General features: G+C 33.0%; 1 protein-coding gene and 1 pseudogene across 17 annotated transcripts in view; one reads left to right on the top strand and one right to left on the bottom strand.

Moving 5' to 3' along the window:
- The window catches only part of IMMP1L (inner mitochondrial membrane peptidase subunit 1), a 77,998-nt gene that overhangs the window by 40,865 nt on the left and 17,769 nt on the right, over window positions 1-19,364 (bottom strand). For 7 of the 17 annotated variants that reach the window (XR_014138622.1, XM_081798408.1, XM_081798406.1 and 4 more), the window contains exon 2: window positions 16,610-16,722. The exons of 3 other annotated variants lie outside the window; for them this stretch is intronic. The gene's annotated coding sequence lies outside the window, so the exon portion shown is untranslated. Of the gene's footprint in view, window positions 1-4,403; window positions 4,663-16,609; window positions 16,723-19,364 lie in introns of all 17 variants that reach the window. 7 more of the 17 variants (XM_081798411.1, XM_081798404.1, XM_081798403.1 and 4 more) reach the window with 2 other exon arrangements.
- LOC102746140 (lipid transferase CIDEB pseudogene) lies at window positions 3,162-14,902 on the top strand (annotated as a pseudogene).

Raw genomic sequence — 19,364 nt, 5'->3', positions numbered from 1 at the left:
AAAACTCCTAAAAGAAAACATAGGCAGCAAATAATACATTATATGTTTTTTTTTAAAAAAAAGAAGACAGTAGGAAGGGAAAAATGAAGGGGGGGAAATCGGAGGGGGAGATGAACCATGAGACACTATGGACTCTGAGAAACCAACTGAGGTTTTAGAGGGTAGGGAGGTCAGGGGATGGGTTAGCCCAGTGTCGGTTATTAAGGACGGCACGTACTGAATGGAGCACTGGGTGTTATACACAAACAATGAATCATGGAACACTACATCAAAAACTAATGACATAATGGTGACTAACATAACATAATAAAATAGAATTAAAAAAAAAAAGAAAACATAGGTAGCAATCCCCTGGATATCATCAGTCTTAACAATATTTTCTGGATCTGTCTCCTCAGGCAAGGGAAACACAGTTAAGGAAAACCATCAACAAAATGAAAAGGCAATATACTAAATGGGAGAAGATAATTTGCAAATGATATATCTGAAAAAGGATTAATATCCAAAATATATAAAGAACTCATATAACTCAATACCAAAAAATAAAAAAATCCCATAAATAATCCAATTAAAAAATAGGCAGAGGACCTGAGTAGACATTTTTCCAAAGACATACAGATGGTCAACAGACACATGACAAAATGCTCAATATTACTAATCATCAGGGAAATGCAAATCAAAACCATGAGATATCACCTGACACCAGTCAGAATGGCTATATCAAAAAGATAAGAACAAATGTTCACCAGGATGTGGAGAAAAGGAAGCCCTTATGCACTGTTGGTGGGAATGTAAACTGGCGCAGCAACTATAGAAAACAGTATGGAGGGTCCTCAAAAAATTAAAAATAGAAATACCATACAACCCAGTCATTCCACTTCTGGATATTTATGCAAAGTAAACAAAAACACTAATTCGAAAAGATATATGCATCTTTTTGGGGAAAAAAGTAAAGTATCAATGTTAATTGAGACTACCAATTTACAGAAATTCATTCATTTTAAAGTATAAGCAGCCAAAGAAGTGATTAAAGTCATAATCAAACAGATTACAAAACAAAAACATTGTTTTGATAAGAACAGTTAGTGAACACATTAGCATTTAAAGAAATGTTCACATTAATAAAAGGGGAGGAGAGAGAAGTAGATGTGAAGAAGAAAAATCCTGACATTACAGTTTTACTATATTTACCCTCATTTGGATAAGAATGACATTCCTGAGACTTCCTGTGATTTCTCAAATTCAAGAATATCTACACAAGCTACTTTTTTCTTCCATATAATGATTATATATAAAATAACTGAAAGATATATGTCCATTTCAGAACCTGCATGGAAGTTATTGTGACAAGAAGAGAACAGACTTATTAAGACATGGATGCTGAGTGGTATACTCTGCTCAAGAGCTAAATAATTCACTCTCACACAGCAGGCTCTCCATCCAAGTAATTCAAATTCCTGCCATTTCAAAATCACCTCAGGGCTGCTCATGAATTGTTCAAATCTATAATGTTAAATCTACTGTAAGACTTGTGCAGAGGGTATTTTTCTAGAACTATAAATTAAGGAGTTCTGATCCCCATAATCTGTAAGATTTTATTTAAAACTATTTTTTTTATGCACTTCCAGAGGAAATAATTGCCCTCACTTTAAGGTTTAAAGTATTCAATGCTTTAAATATGAGTGCAGCAACAAAAAACTGAGAACCTAATTCAAAATCCAAATTCCCAGGCTCCCATCATAGAGCTAATGAATGAGAATTTGTGGGAGCAAGGCTACAGAATCTATAGTTTTAATAAGCTCCCAGGAAGAAAGCCCCATAAAGGACTTTGTGCTGTCATTTGGGACCACTGAGACATATTCGACATTTTCAGAAATTTGACAAAATTTAACCATTCATTATTTTTAAACTGAATGTTAACTTTGGGAGAACTCTCAATTTCATCATCAAACTTTATTATGCTAACACTTCAATGATTTTTAAAAATCCAGTGTTATTTTCTGAAGTTCACTTTTTATATATATCCAAATACCAAAACTCATTTTATACTTATAAATTATAAGCAGTTAACACTTTTCAGACAAGTAACAGCTTCCAAAGAGTGAAATACCAAAACCATCCCATTCATCCACCAATAATCCCCCAATGACTATATAAAATCCATCTATTTCAGAATACACAAGTTGTATGTGCAATAGCTGAAGGGTATTCATTCAGATGGAAGAGTATCATTTAGCTTTATCATAGCCTAGCTGTCACTGTGCCAGTCTACAGTTCATGTATGGTCCTTTAGAGAGATGCTAAGTCTCATAAATTGTCAAAAAAGAAAAAAAAAAAAGCTCAGAATCTCTTAAATAATCAAAATTCCTATGATTCCCATCCTGCTTTTGTTACATCTGACTTACTCCTTTTTAAAAATTTCTTATCATTTCTCTCAGTCTATCTCCCTTTCTCTTATCTCTAAAATCACCTCCCTTAACTTTTATGACATCATTAGTCACCTGTGCCAATAAATTTACTATTTGTAGCTTTCAAAGATGAGTCAAATTTCTCATAAGTTACCAAGAAGATATTAAATTCGGGTGATCTTGAATCCAACTGAAAATAAAGTGTATCACTGCGAAGACCTTTTAATTAAGATGAGTTTATTTGGGGTTTTCCAAAGGAAATAACCATCTCTAATCAAATAAGAATGCCTAGGATGGAAAAGGAAAAAATACTAACTCTCAAGAGCCATTTAGTAAACAGCTGAGTAAAAAGCAGAAAAGTAAATATTGACTATGTTTAATAAAAGCTTTGAGAAAAATTTTGTTTTGAAAGGAAAGCTACTTTAAAAAAATAATTATAAAATACTATTAACTACCATAAAAAGCTACCCTGAGAAAATACACTACCTGGCAAAATAATTTGAAATTACATATAAACCAAAAATTTTATATTTAAAATATAAGTGATTATACTATAAGGATATGAAAAAGAATTTAGTCTGCTCATTTCATGGATAGATCTTTTCACTGTGATAGTAGAATTTTAAATGAACACTTTTTCAACTAGTAAAAATACCAACAGAAGGTTAAAGAAGTCCTTTATAAACTAACATAATACAGTTCAGTAAAAATACTGTTAGGCTTTCTCACCCATTCCCTTAAAATATGACAACAATGAAGAAACACATTTTGGAATACAACAGCTTGGAACCAGTTAAAACAAAATCCACTAATAATGACAAGTTTGCCAGGTAGGTTTGACCAAAGATCTCTACATAAATTTCTTATATTTATTGATTTTTCTGATAAAGATCTCCTATGAAGAAGAATAAAATGTACTATATGTAAACAGAGGCTACAAGTAAATCAATGCACTGTATATACTGGATGATTATATTTTAATAATTCTTATAATTGCAAAAATTATTTTATTTGCCTATATTTAAAATTTAAAGTATAAAAACATTAAGATTAAGGTTTTATAATCTATTTTTTAAATATAAAGCTACTAAATCAAAAACAACAAGATAAAAATCAAGTTCTATGAATAAATATTTTAAAAGTAAGTACTCTAGGATCATAACACTGACAACACTAATTATCTTTTCTACTCTTGGCAGTTATGTTGTATACTGTTTGGGTGACTGATGGGATAATTTCACTTCATTTTCTTTCAGTTTATTCTGGACCATGTAGGAGAAGAATATTAAAATAATTAACACCTCTAAACAAAGTACTTGATAAAGTTTTTAGTTTAAATAAAACGCTTAAAAAAACCTCAATTAGCTAATACATGATTCTAGAGCAAATAACAACTAACCCTCTACTTGCTAAAGGAAAACTTTCACTAAGAATTTGATTTTTAAAAATGTCATTCAGTATTAATATTAACTATTTTAAGGACTTTTATATATTAAGATCATACACTTTCACAAAAAGTTCATCAGTTTGAGCTAGCATTACCTGAATTATCCTGCTTAATTCCCATATAATAAATTCCCATTAAAAATATGCCTATTTTTATATCATTAAAGATTTTACTCACTAAAAACATTTAATCAGGAATCAAAGCAGTCAGAAACAGGTAAAATGTATGACAAAACAAGTTATTCCAATTCCTTACACCTACAGATATTTTGATTAATTTATTGATAATGGCCTTATAACCAAAAGAAAACTAAAGTATTTAAATTAATATTTAATCTCAAATATAAATCTTTAATAATAGCAAATACATTGTCACTCAACTCGAAAAAGTATGACATTAATAATTAACTTTTTTATTTGAACATTTTAATAGATTTTAAGTTATACATATAGTTTATGTATGTCTTACATAATTTATAAGTCATATAGCTTATAATAAGGCTACACATTAAAAATAATTAATAAAAGCATATTCTTTGCCTTGATCACCTGATTTTTTGTTGTTGTTGTTTATAAAATTAATCACAGTTAGCAGGGTAGAAATCGCTTTGAGCTTCATGAATGACATCCAAGAGATGGGAAAGGATTAGTTCTCAGTTGCTGCCAGTTATAGCGCCAGGTGGCTTTTTCTGCAGTGAAGGTGTTACCGATAATCCCATTACACTGGTACTAAATCTTGCAGACATCAAAATTATCACCAAGGTTCCTTTTCATCCCATCCTTTCCAAATGACTGGAAGTCGCTTCACCTGAAAGAAGTCAAATCCACATGCAGCTGCTGTTTTAGCAGGCAGCAAACTCCCTGAGAATGCCAGTCGTGATTCAATTTTGCTGTGCTGGTGGCCCCCTATTCCCTGTCCAATAATATATCTGTTAAAAAATCCTACAGCTACAAATCAAGTTTAATCCTACCAGGGACCTCATGTTGGTCTTGTCTTCCAAAAAGGCAGCAGGTTCTGCTGTCTATCTCTGCTAGCGTCTGGGGAATACCCTTTAAGTCCCAGCTCTACTTAGAAGAATAAGCTAAGGATCACAAAACATGACCTCAAAAACCCTGATATGACTATATTCTGACCCAGAGGCATTCATTCTAGGTGAAGATTAGAACTTTGCATAATAAGATTACACAGCAAGTGAATGATATCAAGGGACTATCCATATGCAGCCGCCTGGTTTTCTATAGACAGCCTGTGCTCTGCAATATGCAGTGCAGACGAAAAAAAGCTTGGTCTTTCTAGCTGAAATAAAATAGATTCACATAAATTAGTTGGCCATTTCCAGATTCCTAAATCCCCTATTACATCTTTTATTGACAGCTCCTGTGAGGATAGCACAAATGTTATTCCTTTTTATTCTGTGCTTCTATAACAATCATGCTCTGTAATTGAAATGTACATAGATTATGGCTCGAAATTAACATCTTGTTTGCTTTAATCTTGGATTACAATTGACTGTGTACATAATAAAATTAGGAAATCAATGGATGGATTTATCATCTCCAAGAAACTAGAGGTATTGTTTAAAGAATAGTTTAACATTTTGTGTCACCACTTTTAAATGCAGAAGTAACAGAGAAGTCAATAAAAATTTGAGTAAAAGAATACAACAGGCATCATGCAATATCTACAGAAGAGTTAGATTACATAAAAATTAGCTCATTTCCCTCAAAATTTTAAAGTGTTAAAATTTTCAAAATGTGAAAAATTCAGAGATCTCATGATTTTCTCTCAAAAGCATACTTGAGCAAGAAGGTCAATTACACATAAGGTCTCTACCTTTTTTAAGTGGGTGCAGTAGCAGTATTTTATACACATCACCTGATCATTTATACTTTAAAATATTTGAATCAATTCAAATCAGTTGTAACTCAAGTTTTATAGTTTTTTTTTTTTTAAAGATTTTATTTATTTATTTGAGAGAGAGAGAGAGAATGAGAGACAGAGAGCACGAGAGGGAAGAGGGTCAGAGGGAGAAGCAGACTCCCCACCGAGCAGGGAGCCCGATGTGGGACTCGATCCCGGGACTCCAGGATCATGACCTGAGCCGAAGGCAGTCGCTCAACCAACTGAGCCACCCAGGCGCCCTCAAGTTTTATAGTTCTTAACTACATGTTTCTAAAGTATTTAATGAAGTTCCCTCTCCTTATATTTGAATATATACAGAGCATTTAAAATGTATAGAATCCTATGGGCGCCTGGGTGGCTCAGTTGGTTAAGCGACTGCCTTCGGCTCAGGTCATGATCCCGGAGTCCTGGGATCGAGTCCCACATCGGGCTCCCGGCTCAGCGGGGAGCTTGCTTCTCCCTCTGACCCTATCCCCTCTCATGCTGTTTCTCTCTCTCTCTCTCTCTCAAATAAATAAATAAAAAAATTAAAAAAAAAAAAAAAAGATTAAAATGTATAGAATCCTAGAGAACTTTATGTTCAGTTTTTTTCTTCCAACAAGTTTAAAGCTATATGAGCTCTAAGCAAACTTATATGAAAAGAGAGATATACATTCAAAAATACCTATGCAGAAAATTCTAAGAATGAGGAGTTCTCTATTTTAAAAAAAAAGCATTAATATTTGCCATGGGATTCTTATAAAACTAAGCTTCTTGGTATACTTGAAATATGTTTGACAAGTTTGATTTGCCCACAACTGTTGAGGAGCATACTACATCCAATACATTAGCCATTATTTCCTTATCATCACAATATATTTAAGCATATCTATACAATATCTGATAAGTACTCAGGAGTCAGGTGACATAATTATGATTTTGTGTATTAATCAGGCAGATATATGCCAACAGAATCAGTCGCAGAGCTATAAAAAAACACCTCGTGTAATTTCAGTTACATAGCCCATGAATATTCTTTGGTCACTTGAGTAGGATATTACTAGAAAAGTAATGAAGAATGCAAAAAATACACATTTCTGTTATGATATTTATATGTAGTACTTTAGAGCTACCCTGTTCAATAAGGTAGCCATTAGCTACACATGGCTACTGAGCATGTGAAATGTGACTAGTCCAAATTGAGATGTGAGTATAAAATACACACTGGACTTTGAAGACATAGTACAAAAAATACTAAAATATTTTATACTGATTACATGTTGAAAGATAATATTTTGGATATAATGGATTAAATAAAATACATAAATGACTTGCATTATATTTCTATTGGACAGCACTGCATTAGCAAATCATACATTTTCAATAATAAATTCCTAAGCTAAATGAAATTGCACAACTAATAAAAAATACTAAAGCAGGCGGTTATTTTGGAAAAACAAACATTCCAATGTCAAGTCTGATAGATAAGCTAAGACAAGAACAAAATGCTGTCATTTCAGCCTGTATTTCATATTTCTAGCTTAAGGGTAACGGGGGAGAAGAAGGGACCAACCAAACTGCTGATCATCATATATCAAAAAAGAATGATGTTTTATAGTTACAAAAATGCTTTAGTCGAGTAAACATAGAATTGTACAAAAAATACATCTTGGGCAACTTCATAAAAGGACTAGTTAGGTCTATATGTCACCACTAATTGAATCCAATAGACCGCAACTTCAGAAAATATGTCTGGATCTAGAAAGGGCCATGATTTTTTTCTAAGATGCTATATATTATATTCAAAATTTAAAAATACACTAGAAGTAATAACTATAGAGATATGAAGCATTTAATGTATTTCATTAGTTTAGCAAAATAAAAAAGGTCAATTTCATAAATTATTAGAAATCTGCTTTTCCATTAGTCTTTTCATTATATTCATCACTGTAGGTTAAAAAATCCATTAATAAAAAGGGTTTTACAGAAATAAGGAAAACTATAAAATAGTTAAAATATAAAACATATACCTAATTTAATTCAAGAAAGTTAAAGGCAGATTTAGTATGACCCGACAACTGATGTCCTACAACTAAAATACAAAGTCTATCTTTGTCACACACTGGAATATTATTTCAATATAAACAGTAATATGTGAGGTATTAACTCACTTAAAAGTTGCTTTTTCATAATTTTACTTTATAATATTTATCTAAAAATACTAAGACTAATGATGAAATATGAGTATCAATAAGATAGATAAAATCTAAATCAATTCTTTCTGATCTAGCCATTTCACTTTTTCCTAGCCTTTTAAAAATTATGTAAGTTCCTTCCTTTTCTGGTAGCAAGTATCACACAGACACACAGACACAGAGACACACATAAAAAAAATAACAATAAAAAAACTTTCCAAGCATCAATATATGAGTGTAATGATATTCAGTCTAAGTTAATCCCCAGACATCCAAATTCATGAATAAAAATTCATCAGTTTTAAATACACTGAGCCTATTAAGCAAGAACAAAAGCATATGCACAAAAGAGCTTTTAATATATTTCAAAGCCCACAAGAGCCATGGTCTCATTAAAATTATAAATTACACAAACATGGAATGAAGATTCAAACTGCAGTGCAGCTAAGCAGATTACAGAAAACCCCGCGTTCCATATGATAACACACCATGGCCCTCCCAGATGGGGGCTTGGAACAAAAAGGCCATCACCACAGCTAGGGAAAACCTCCTTGTGATCTCTGGTTTCTGTTCAGCAGATGACAGCCAAATAATATGTTGATTATTCTGTTTGTGCTGCTAAGCTTGTAAGATGGAATAAAAGCGATATGATCTATTGTGAACCCAATGCTAATGTGTTGCTCCACTCATAAATAATATACTGAATTTATTTTGAAACTATCTTTTATCTGAATTTCAGTTTTTAAATGCATGAATTAAAATAAAAGCCAGGATAAAATAATATTTAATTTGATGCTTTAAACTAAAAAATGTAATGACAAGTGAAAAATATCTAAGTGCGTAGTTAAGAGTCAAGTACAATTGCCTTTCTTTAATTTCAACACTGTGATCAGAGACAAAATACATCTTTAAATAGGCAATTACTCTCATCATGAAATATAAATGCAAAATTAAATAATACAATAATCCTGAAGTTTATAATATCCATTATTGACAAGATAATAACTAAAATACCAGAGCATATAAACATTTTTCTGCAATGTAATAGCACATAATCAGAACATATATCTAAAATATTTCTAAATAAAAATTATCACTGAAAGCCTTATGTTCATAACTTGTACACAAATGGATGCTAACAAAAAATCCTACTTAAAATAAAAATAATTAAAAAGATTCTAAAAATAATTTTCAAATATAACATATGTAGAGAACATCTTTTCTTTTTTATAGCTGTAGAGTATTTCATTGTATAGATATGCCATAGTTCATTTAACCACTACTCTCCTGATAGACATCCACGAAAGAAATATGCAAACATATTAATCAAAAAATATGTATTAGATATGTATAGTAATGTTATATGGAAAACCACTCAAATGTCCACTAATAGAATTGATAAAAAAAATAGTTGTGATATGGTCAAGTGGAGCAATGAAAATGAACCAACCACAACTACGTGCAACAATGTAGATGAATCTCAAGACATAATGCTGAGTAAAGGAAACCAGACATAAAAAAATTCTATTGTATAAATCTATACAATACAAAAACCATACATAATGTTCTTTTCTTTAACTGGGGGCTGGTTACATGGGTGTATTTGGTTTCTAGAAAATTCACTGAGCCATCTATTTTTAGTATGTGCACTTCTCTGTATATCTAGCTTTAAAAAGGCAGTTTTACACACAAATAAGTAGTATACAAAGGTAGTCAAAATCCTTGTCAAAGGAAATTTAGAAACTGACAAATATAAAATCTAAAGCTGAAAACTAAGCATTCTTATACTGCTTATTTGAATATTCAAATTTTCAACTCAATAGCTGAGACAAATTCCTGGACTCTTTTAAACAGAAGAGCAAAAGCCACTCACCCTATGATCTTCTCCCACCTCCCAACCTCTAATACCATATTTTCAGAGGTATCTGGCCTCTCTGTGAGGAGCTGCTGCTGCTACTGCTGCTATAATAATAGAGCTAAAATAATCTCAGGACTGAATATTTGCCCTTATGTGAGAAAATAAAGCAACACAGAGGACAAGGCAATATAAAGAATACATATGTTTGCTGTTTTCCCTCTTGCCTTCAAATTTCATAAACTTTTATTTGTTAATTATGAAAGCTCATTACCTAATTTATAGGAATCTCTTGAAAACTTCCATTTTACTTGTCAATTAAGTTAAAGAAAATATAATTCTTTAATAACAGTATCATACAAACAAAATGAAATTTCATGATAATATGATAATAAACTAAACAATGTATCTCATTACCTCCCACTTAAATATTTTCCTTTATTTCTATATTGGAATCAATACATGATCTACAATACTGTTTTTGTCCTATGGAAAAAATACTTTAAGAAATAAGTTAAAAGAAATAATCTAAAGATTACAGGGTTCATTTTCAATTTGTGTAATAAATATTTACTCAGTGCTTAACTATCTACCAGGCTCTGGGGATAAAGGAGTAAAATTAGCTAATTTCGTGGTAAATATAGCAGACTTAGCCCTTTCTTTCATTCTCATTTCATTTACAAATGAAACAAGACTATTTTTAATGAGTAACAATATTCAAATAATATTCAAAAATTAAAAACAATCTACATGATATACAGTTAAAGTCCCATCTACTCCTTTTTCCTCACCCATCCACACACAGGATTTAAATTTTACATAACTTTCCAAATTTTATTTTTGCAAATATAAGCAAATATGAATATATATTTTTATTCCTTCCCCCTTTATGTAAAAAATAGTTTATTAAACACTGAACTTTGCCCTTTTTATTTTATTTTATTTATTTGAGAGAGAGAGAGAGAGAAAGAGAGCATGAGTGGGGTGAGGGAAAGAGGGAGAAGCAGGCTCCCCTTTGAGCAGGGAGCCCGATGCGGGGCTTGATCCCGGGACCCTGGGATTATGACCTGAGCTGAAGGCAGACGCTTAACCGACTGAGCCACCCAGGCACCCCTGCCTTTTTATTTTTTTAAGATTTTATTTTTAAGTAATCTCTACACCCAACATGGGGCTTGAACTCACCACCCTGAGATCAGAAGTGGCACACTCTGACTGAGCCACCCAGGCACCCCGAACTTTGCTCTTTTAAAATAGTAATGTATGTTTCAAAACTTTCTAAATCTGCAAATAGAAAACATCCTTTTTTTTTTTCATAGCTGTAGAGTATTTTATTGTATAGATATGCTACAGTTCACTTAACCAGTACCCTACTGATAAACACTAGGGGTGTTTCCGATCTTTGGCTACCGCAAAAATGCTACAGCAAAAACTCCTATACATGCTATTACATGAGTACACAAGTACATCTGCAATAAATTTCTGGAATTGGTATGAAGACAAATGTGTAAATGCATTGGTCTTTTTCTACAAATTGCCAATTTGTTTTCTATGGGGGTTGTATCATTTTGCACTTTCACTACAGATACATCTCAAATGTATCCTAGGAAAAGCTATTCATACTTTCTTTGGGACTCTAAGATATTTTGTTCATAAGGCAATTCTCAAAGATGTTCTCATTGCAAAAAAACTACATAAAGCTCTTGTTTTACCCCCAATTGTACAGGTAAAATCTGTTCATGTAGTAAGTTTTAAAACAAAGGAATTTTCAAATTTTAACAAAAACCTCACTGACATAGGAAATCATCATATGCCTAATGTACTGCGATAGCAACTATTTATCTTTCCTCCCAATTATCTCCTGTGATCCAAAAACAAATATACTCTCCCACCCCAGGTTTTTTTTTTTTTTTTTTAATTCACATTCAGTAGTTTATAATTGGGTAAGCAGTCAAATGCATTTCACTTTGAAATGAATGTTTTCCTGAACCAAATCTGTGTTACTTCTATATTGTCCTTGAAAAAGCTATCATTTCAAAGGTGGTTTAATTTTTATGACTACCATTTTCAAATGGCCGTGTCATCTAATACACTGTTTTTATTTCAATGCCTATCCTATCAAATATTTTATAATTAGAAAATGCCCACTTAAGTCCATTGGACTTCCCATTTGAAGGAATCCTTAAGCAACTCCAGTTTCAGTATCACTGTTTTATAAGAAAATGTGTGCATAATAATTTTTATTACCCAAATAAGTATTCTCCTATTTCAGTATCACTGTTTCATAAGACAATTTGTGCATAATTTTTATTCCCCAAATAAGGACTGGTATATGCAATCTATGCTGCATCTCAATTGTTCAGAAATCAGCTGTCAGATAATCTCAGGCCTCTGAAACAAAGTGGCTAGCCTAGTTCATGAACACAAAGTAAATTTTAAAAAGCTGCCACACCTTCTGTGCCCTTAGTCAGTAGATGGAACAGATCCATACTTAAGCTCTCACCTAAACAATGTTATGCAAATGTTGATTTTAATATTAGAGTCAATATAACACACTTACAGCAAAAGACAAGAATTACATAACAAAAGTAAAACAAGACAAAACACAACAAACGCCACACATTACAAGTAGCACCCGGACATAAAACTTATCAGTTTAGGACAATTTAGGAGAACAGTTCTACACAGCAAAAGCTTCTGAGGAAGTCACATAAATTCCATGAAGGGACTGATGTTCATAATGACAACTCTGGGCCATAAAAACAAACAAACAAGAAAAAAATGTTAAATTATACTCTCTTTGCTCTGTTTAAGAAAACAGAGGTTAAATTTTCTGTTTCAGAAACATTTTGAAAAAATGTTCATACAAAACAAGTTTTGGCACTAAAAGGTTAAGACTCAATTATCCACAAAATTAACAGATTAGAAATATACCATTTGTTAATAAGGCCTAATGAATGAGGAATCACTCAAAGTAAAATTCTCAAAGTTAGACTATACTATGGCTGTCTTTTAGAAGATGAACTACGATAAGGTGCGGTAACATTTTGGGGGCTTCAAACAGGGAATTCCCTGTCCTAAGCCAATTCTTGGTTGATAGTCAAAAGAATATCTGATAATTTTTGAAAGCTAGTCAGGCAAATTTTCCACTTAAATGGCTGGACACACTCAAGAAAATATCCTGATTTCACTTTTCACTTTGTTTTCTTTAAATTGTGACTGCCAAGTAGACAGGTTGATCTAGTTTCTAGCTCTGACTTGATAAATGACCTTGTCCAAGTGTCTCAATCTCCCTAGCCCTCCTTAGTTTCTTCATCAGTAAAGCGAAGGAGTTATACAGAGTATGACATGATAGTTAACAGAATGAATGTAGTAATAAAGTAAACCACAGAGGTACTACCTTAAGTCTTATAATCTATTTCTTCACTTTATCTATACATCTAACTATACATGTACTATTTTGAAACTATCACAAACTATATGCCACTTTACGTTTAAGGCCTAGAGTAAAAGAAATTATAAATATTTCAGAATCTTTTCCAATATTTAATAGGTGTTACTCTCAAGATATAACAAACTTCTCATGTACTCATTTAAATTAATTTAAAATACCATATAATCATGCACAAACAATGAATCATGGAACACTACATCTAAAACTAATGATGTAATGTATGGGGATTAACATAACAATAAAAACATTAAAATAATAATAATAAATAAAAAAAGGAAAAATAAAAAATAAAAAAATAAAAATAAAATACCATATAATCAATTATCTTTAACCCAAAAATATATGACTTTTTCTACCTTACACAGATAAAAAAACATACGATATGTAAAAGAACATTCATGGCAATGTCATTTATAATAGCCAAACACTAGAAACAACCCAAATATCCACCAACAAGAGCATGAATGAATTCTGTCATAGTCATTCCCAAGGAATAATATATAATGATGAAAAGGAAAGAATATTACTTGCAACTACATAGATGATCTTCAAAACATAATGCTGAGTAAAGGAAGAAAGAATACATATGATTCCAGACAATGGCACTTACCGGCTGACCCATCCATGTCCCATGCTGCCTGATACCCCAGTGGGCACCCCACAGCCATGTCAGGATCATGGTGTAGCAGGCAAGCACCACTCTGAAGGAAAGCACGAAGGCAGGCACAGGCGCCAGTCCTCGGTCAGTATCCAGTATGAGCTCTGAGCTTAGCCATACGGTCTGGACCTCAGCTCCACCACCCCCAGCCACCTTTCTGTCTCTGTGATCAAAGCTGCCACCTGCTAAGAACTGCTAGACAAGGCAATGGAGACCCTTCAGCTGAATGGAGTGCTAACACTGGTGCTAGAGAGGATGGGACCTCTATGGAGAGCAAGGACTTCCTCTAGCTGTTGGAAGATGACACATGCCTGATGGTGCTGGATTTGGGGAAAAGCTGGACCCCAGCAGGAATGCGTGCTGTCATATGGCCCAGGCCGGGAGAACACCAAGCACAGAAAGGACATCACCCTCATCACCTTCCACATAGAAGCAAAACCCCTGGAACTTCTTTGGCAGCCTAACATCAAAGCCACATTCTATAAGCTCTACTCCATGAACTGTGAGGTTCTCAAGGACCTGGTCCAAAGAAAGTACCAGGGGGCTGTTCCAGTTGGACCTCCTTGTTGCTGCAAGACCTGGGCCATATGTTGCTGGGAATTTCCTCCACCCTTCACCATGCAGTAGAAGGGGCTAAGCAGTGGTGGCAGCAGCAGCAACAGGGTGGCCTCCATCCCTACTGAGAAGGGGTTCTGAGCTTCTGCCCCTAGACTTGTTCTAAGAAACACAATGTGAGCACTGTGACATTATCAGGTTTGGGGTCCTGTAAGCAGTACACACTAGATAACCCACCTGTTTCCCCCCAGTGTTCTCTAACTGCATTTTGATAGGACCCATCCACCCCTAGTCTATACCCTTTCCTGAAGAATGCTGTCCCTTTGTAGCCATCTTTCCAGCCTCCCACTTACTGTGAAAGGCCACAAGCCTCTCCCCAGGCATCTTAATTCCACCCTAACTGCTGCTACATCTAAATGCCTTGGAACTCCTCCTCTCCCTAAGCTCCCCAGTACACTGAAGAGTCCTCTCTGATTTTACATTGAGATCTCTAATTCTTTATACCCTTCTCTTACAAAATAACAAAAACATTTCCAATAAAAATATTAAATTGTTTACAAAAAATTCATGATTCCATAAAGATTAAAGAGACAAAAAGTGAAAATATTGCTGAGAAATACACATAAAAATGATAAAAATTATATAGAGTTTATATAAATAATTACCATAAAAATCAAGACATTCGTTACTTTTAAAGAAAAGGAAGATTATATCAAGGGTTTCTGGGATGCCAGTAAAGATCTATGGTTACATGGATGCTTGTTTTATATTTATTCCTTTTACTATACATTATTTTTTTTTTAAGATTTTATTTATTTTTTGAGAGAGAGAGAGCACGAGCGGGGGGAGGGCGAGAGGGAGAAACAGACTCCGCACTGAGTGGAGAGCACAATGCAGGGCTCGATCCTTGGGACTCTGGGATCATGACCTAGGCTGAAGGCACACACTTAACTGACTGAGCCACCCAGGCGCCCCTACATTTATGTTTCTATATGATGTTATGTTTTATAATAAGTTTAAAATGGTATGTTTTCTGAAATAATATATTTTTATAGAGAAGGAAAAGAGGGTTCCTCTTTTTTGCTAACAATTTATTTTCTTGTCTACGTTTCTAATTTTTATTGTAATATTTAATAATAAAGAAATAAGTTACTAAGCCTAATTCTCCACAATCTTAATTAAGAGTCAATTTCACAGGCTTTCCCATGGCTACAAAAAAATATAAGAATAGCTACCCTATTAAATCTTTGCTTAGCTCAATGTTGTTTCTGTTACTTTTTCTTCTTTTCAACGAAATGTATGCTTACTTTCAAAAAAAATCCACATTATATCTAGGTAATAATTTTATACAGGCTGCACTCCAAAAAATACATTGTAGCTCATGAGAAGGAAGAAAAACACTCTTCTTAACTGTCACACATTTTCTAACAATTTTGGGAGCACCTGTGTATGCACACAATGTGAGGTTTCGTAATAGGATGGACATAGACATGACACTTGAGGTCCAACCCAACGTCACTCTGTAAATATTTTCACTGTGTGTACTAGAAAACATGATAGTTGGATTATACGATGAATATACAAAGCAAGTTACAGTTAAAGTCCACTGTATAAAGTGTAGCATAGGGTGATCCATTAAAAATAGATCCAATAATGCCTAATTTAAATTATACTGGAGCTGTTTTAAATATTTTCTTTGGAAAAACAGAAGTACAGGAAATTAAATTACAAAAAAACAAAAAATAAAAATAATAAACTGACTTCAGTTATAAACATTATATACATACAATTTAGGAAATCCCATCATCTACAAGCATCTTTCAATGTATGTTTGTTGTAACTTGTAGATACCACTACACAAGCAGACAATGAAATGTAGAAGCAAGACCATCAGCACCTTCATCATACTCCAGATATCACACAATCACAATGGCATCACCCATTACAATAATAAAGTTGTTTTTGTTGTGTACTGTTGTTTTTCTATGAATGCACCCTCTTTAGTGGATTCCGCTAACCAGTTATTTGCCCATCTATTAAGTGCCAACTTTAAAAAATTGCACTGTGTCCAGCAGGGAGCAGCATTACAACATTCATAAGACTTAACATGAACATGAAACCGACAGAAGAAAAAGGAGAAAAAAAAAAAAACCACTTACCATAGATCTGTTCTACAATACATTCAATTTTTAGGGCAGATGCAAGGCTTCCAGAAAAAAACATCTAAAGCATGTCTCAAAGTATATATGGATAATCCACAAATTCAGGATTCCTAAAGCAGGAAATCAAAATTACATGAGGTAAAGAATTCCCTCAGCCATGTTGGTTTAATTAGCATATAATAAGACTAAATGTCTCTTAGTTGTTAAGGTATATATTCCTCTTAGTGGGTCAATGGGATTTTGAATTCAGATATATGATAATACTTTGGATAAAACAATTAAAAATACCCCAGAATAGTAAAGTCCTTTATCCACCAGAAAATCTAAGCAGAAGTTGGGGCGCCTGGATGGCTCAGATGGTTAAGTGTCTGCCTTTGGCTCGGGTCATGATCCCAGGGTCCTTGAATCGAGTCCCGCATTGGGCTCCCTGCTCCTTGGGAGCCTGTTTCTCCCTCTGCTTCTCTCTCTCTCTCTCTCTGTCTCTCATGAATAGATAAATAAAAAATCTTTAAAAAAAAAAAGCACAGAGGGGAAAAAAAAAAATCAAATCAGAAGAAAGTAAGTGCGTGACGTATCAATCAAACTAGAGAGAACGGTGGTCAAGGACTTAAAGGAGTTGATCAGCCAAATATATGCAGTTCTAATATATTAAAGTCTAAACAATTTGCAAGTAACAGGATATAACGTCATTTCTACATGTCAACATGAATATCTGAAGTTAATTTTAACACTGAAAAGGCAGCAGAGAAGTAGTGTGTAGCGCAGGTATGTTAAGACTGACTAGTCAAATACTTACTGAATACAAGTAATGCACATGATAATGCAGAAAAACTCTGTGATGAGTTAAAATGTGACAAATGAAAAACATACTATGTTTGATACTGTCTTGGATGTCAAAACCTGCCTCCTACTCAACTAAAATAGCTCCATGTCTGGTCTTATGACTGAAAAAAATTTTTTTTTCCAATTATAAAATGAACTTTCAGTTATAGAATAAGTAAGTCATGGGATATAATATACAGCATAGGGAACATAGTTAAATAACTTTGGTGACAGATAACTAGACTTATCATTTCATAATGTATAAAAATAACAAATTACTACGATGTATACCTGAAACTAATAGGATACTGTATGTCAATTTTACTTCAAAATAAAGATTTATTTCCACTTTTATTTGAGATGTTAAACAGTTTGCTTCATATGTGTTTACATACAACATTTCAGTGTCTACACTGAAAAATAAAATTTTGCCATTAAAAGATAACATGAATATTCATCTTTAAATATTCATGATTATATATAATTTACATAATACACATCATCACAAATCAATATATTATTAATATATGAATAATATATTTATTTAAAATTTAATGAATAATATGTAAAATGGTTCCTACTATTTTCTTCCAGCAAAATAATATGAAAAGCTTGACTTAAGTATATGATAGCAAGACTACAGTGATTCTCTAACAATTATCATTAATTTTAATGAAGTCAAAAGAAACTGATTAATCTTCTACCCTTTAAGTTATTCATGGCATTATTTCTTATATTTTGCCCTGCTTAAAGTCTTTCTCTTATCCTATTTCTTGCTTTTGCTTTTGTACATTTCACTTTTTGTGATACTTATTTCTACTAGTCTATCTTCCCTCTCTTTTCTAATACATTTGTTTCAATCTCAATTTTTGTTTTATTCAAACTCCTCCCTTTATGACCCTACCATCTTTTTCTCTTTGTTAGGACCTTCAAAAGTGAGTTTTTTCTCCAACAGTCTGCTTAAATATACTCTTTACCCATTTACAGGCACTGTCCTTGCTCTTAACAATCTAACTGATTGGAAACTCAATAAACTTATATTGTTGTTACTTGTAAAAATATTTTTTCCACTGAGTTATTTAAATATTTGAAGAACTCACTAAACATTTTGGAATCAATCTTGAAACTCAAAAATTTCAAGAAAATTTAACCTCGCACACTCAGTCCAATCAATTTGAGACCACCACTATTCTAATAAAGAGGTGATTTAGGATCTCACCACGTCAGTGTGAATAAATACTGAGTAACAAACTTTTTAAAGTCAACAGAACTTTAGTGCTTTTTATTCATGTGTGTCCATGCGCATATGCACACTATCCTCATTGAAAAGCAAAGATACATGAAATAAACCCTTCTAATAATATATTGTCAAGTCTGAAAAGAAGAGTGATTTCCCTATTCAGGATTCTCTAATATGAATATTAACATTAATGGTATTAGTATATTAAAAAATAATCTCAAAATATCACATACAAGTAATTTAAAAATTATGAATAGATTATAATGCATTTATAATATAATTATCTAAAAAGAGACTGTAGTGAGTTGGGTAATGTTCCTCCCTCCCCTTTAAATTCATGTCCACCAAGAATTTCAGAATGTGACTTTATTGGGATGTAGGGTTTCTGTGGATATAATTAAGGTAAAGATCAATATAAGATCATACTAGATTAGGGTAGGCCCTAAATCCAATGAGAATGTCCTTATAGGAGACAGAAAAGGACACAGAGAGACACAGAGAAAAAGACAATGTGAAAATGGAGGCAGAGGTTGGAGTTATGCTGCCACAAGCCCAGGCACAACAGGAGCCACAAGAAGCTAGAAGAAGCAAGGAAGGATTCTCCCCTTGAGCCTTTGGAACAAACATGGCTCTACTGACACCTTGATTTTGAACTTCTGGTTTCCCAAACTGACCAAGTCAAAATTTCTC

Source organism: Leptonychotes weddellii, chromosome 11 (genome assembly GCF_054177405.1).
Source record: "Leptonychotes weddellii isolate Sample4059 chromosome 11, ASM5417740v2, whole genome shotgun sequence".
Lineage (NCBI taxonomy): Eukaryota > Metazoa > Chordata > Mammalia > Carnivora > Phocidae > Leptonychotes > Leptonychotes weddellii.
The sequence above is the reverse complement of the archived record's forward strand: the minus strand, read 5'-3'. Positions and strand labels throughout refer to the sequence as shown.